The sequence below is a fragment of the Gossypium hirsutum genome, chromosome A06 (assembly GCF_007990345.1).
Source record: "Gossypium hirsutum isolate 1008001.06 chromosome A06, Gossypium_hirsutum_v2.1, whole genome shotgun sequence".
NCBI classification, from domain to species: Eukaryota; Viridiplantae; Streptophyta; class Magnoliopsida; order Malvales; family Malvaceae; genus Gossypium; species Gossypium hirsutum.
In genome coordinates this window covers 37,973,933-37,976,991 of record NC_053429.1, presented here as the reverse complement: position 1 = coordinate 37,976,991, position 3,059 = coordinate 37,973,933, and the positions used below count along the sequence as shown (strand labels likewise).

The following is a 3,059-nucleotide window of genomic DNA, read 5'->3' as shown; positions in this document are numbered from 1 at the left end:
GTTTGCCCACGGCCATATCACACGGCCGTGGCGATTCATCGTAGCCCGTGTGTGGGGGAATTTTTGCCCTATTTCCACACGGCCTAAGGCACGCCCGTGGGATAGGCCGTGTCTATGTAGGAAACCTATATTCAAGAGCTCTGTTAATAAGTTAGGTGTTAAACACTAAAATTTAAAGAAGTTAATACAGTTAGTGCTCGGGTTGCCTCCCGAGAAGCGCTTATCTATAGTCTAAGCTCGACTTACCTCTCCATTGAATGGTCATGGTGGTTCGAGGAGTTTATACTCCTCATTCCTGCTATCATTCTCATTAAAATAAGGTTTTAGACGGGTGTTGTTTACCTTAAAAGTGCCGAACTTAGGATGACTTCCCTCGACTGTACCGAATGGGAAAATGCTAAGTACTGTAAGAGGGATTTCTTCATTCGGTTTGGGAGTGAGAATGTGAGGATCTATGGCATCTAATAACACTTTATCTCCAACCTTAAGTTGATTTGGGAAGGTATTGAGCTCGTTCTGGCGTAGTTTTGGTTTATCGTATGTTCTTGGTTTATGCGTCCGCCATTCATCTAGCTCCTCGATTTGTAGCCTTCGATCTTCATGAATAGGTCCTCTGCTACTACTTGGGAATGGCTCATGTTTTTTCTTCAGAGTCATTTCCTGCAAAGTAGGTTGCACCATATTGTTAGTTTTAGTAGAATGGTTTAGACGATCACCTTCAATTTTCGATGTGTTGCCAGAATTGCAAGCTTGAATGGTGATTGTTTCGTCTCCCACACGGAGTGTGAACTATCCTGTGCCAACATAAATAATTGTTTTAGCAGTTGCTAAAAAGGGCCGTCCTAAAATCAAAGGAGTGTTGCTATCCTCCTCTATGTCTAGAATAATGAAGTCAACGGGAAATATAAATTTATCGATTTTAGCTAGAACATCTTCAACAATACCCCTAGGAAATCTTATATTTTTATCTGCTAATTGAATGTTCATCCAAGTCTATTTGGGCTTCCCAAGACCTAATTGTTTGAACATTTTGTAGGGCATGATGTTAATACTAGCCCCTAAATCAGCTAATGCATTATTAACATCTAAACTACCAATTAAGCAAGGTATCGTAAAATTCCTTAGATCTTTTAGTTTGTTGGGTAGTTTATTCTGTAGAATAGCTGAGCAAACTACGTTAAGCTCCACATGCGATGCCTCATCCAACTTCCGCTTATTTGCTAAAAGCTTCTTTAAAAATTTCATTACGTTTGGCATCTGCGATAGAGCTTCAATAAACGGTAAGTTAATATGTAATTTTTTTAAGAGTTTAAGGAAATTACCAAATTGTTCATCTGAGCGGTGTTTCCTTGTCACATTGGGGTATGGAACACGAGGTTTATATTCGACATTCACTGATTTGTTTTTATTATGACCTACCTCACCTTGACCTCTGCTCACCACAGTTTCTTACCTCGATTCTGGCTCAGGCTCAACGAATTCTTCTTCATCTTGAGCATTGATTGCATTGAGTTGTTCCCTTAGGTTGGGTTCAGTATTACTTGGCAAGCTACCTTGTGGTCGTTCGGAGATTTGTTTGGACAGCTGGCCTATCTGAGTTTCGAGCCCTTGGATCGATGCTTGTTGATTTTTAAGTGCTGTCTCGGTGTTCTGGAAACGAGTTTCTAACACCGAAATAAATTTAGATAGCATCTCTTCAAGGTTCGGTTTCTTTTCCTGTTGATAGGGTGGTTGTTGAAAACCCAGATGATGTTGTGGCCTTTGATTTCCTTGACCGTCCTACGAGAAATTGGCATGGTTCCTCCAACCTACATTATAAGTGTTACTATATGGGTTATTTTGGGATCTAGAGTTATTGTTACCCATATATTGGACTTGTTCCTCCTCAATGCTAGGGTTGAAGGGCTGATACTCTGTGCATGCTTCTCCTCCATTCGTCTCGCACCTCATTACTGGATGTACCTAAGTAGAACCAAGTAAACCATCAATCATTTTATTTAGAAGTTTTACCTGGTTTGATAGCATAGTAACCGAATCGATGTTATAAACGTTTGTTGTTTTAGTTGCCTTAGTCTTCATGACTTGCCACTGATAGTTATTCAGTGACATCTCTTCAATAAATTTGTAAGCCTCTTCAGGTGTTTTGTTGTTGATGGTCCCCCCGGCTACTGCATCAATCATTTGCCTTGTCGACGGGTTCACACCATTGTAGAATGTTTCAACTTGCAACCATAGAGGTAATCCATGGTGAGGACACCTTTGCAATAGGTCCTTGTTTCTCTCCCATGCATCGTAAAGAGTTTCTAAGTCCCTATGCACAAACGAAGAGATATCATTACGTAATTTGGCTGTTTTAGTCTGTGGAAAATATTTTAATAGAAGTCTTTCTGTAATTTGTTCCTAAGTTGTAATTGACCCTCGTGGTAGCGAGTTCAACCACTGTTTAGCTTTGTTCCTCAATGAAAAAGGGAATAACCGAAGACGAATGAGATCATCAGAAACGCCATTAATTTTAAATGTATCGCAGAATTCCAGGAAATTTGCCAAATGAGTGTTTGGATCCTCATCCTGCAACCTATCAAACTGAACAAATTGATGTATCATTTGAATAGTGTTAGGTTTCAGTTCAAAATTATTTGCAGCAATAGCAGGCCTAACTATACTTGACTCCTTCCTGTTAAAGTAGGTTTAGCATAATCATACATAGTATGAGAAGCAGGATTTTGATTTCCTAGTTCAACAGGTATCGCAAGAGGTAGTGGATTTTCTTGGTTTTCAGCCATCTCCTCGGTTGTGGTTGAAGTATCGTCCTCTTGCTCATTCTCTGTGTATCTTAAGCTTCACCTTATTTCTCTTTGGTTTCTGTGAACTGTGCGATCGATTTCTTCGTCAAAAAGTAGTGGTCTTGACTGGTTTCTTCTAGTCATAAACTATAAAAACCTGCCAAGAGAAAGAAAAAGTAAATTAATAAATAATAAAATTAACTTGGAAGAAAAATAAATGGCTAAAGTAATAAAAATTGAGTGTTCTTAATATCTTAGTTCCCTAGCAACGGTGCC

General features: G+C 39.3%; 1 non-coding gene across 1 annotated transcript; it reads left to right on the top strand.

The window, feature by feature from the left end:
- The first annotated feature begins 2,239 nt into the window (after positions 1 to 2,239).
- LOC121231224 (small nucleolar RNA R71) lies at positions 2,240 to 2,345 on the top strand. The gene has a single exon (XR_005929290.1). It is a non-coding gene; the product is annotated as a small nucleolar RNA R71 (small nucleolar RNA).
- The last annotated feature ends 714 nt before the right edge of the window (positions 2,346 to 3,059 follow it).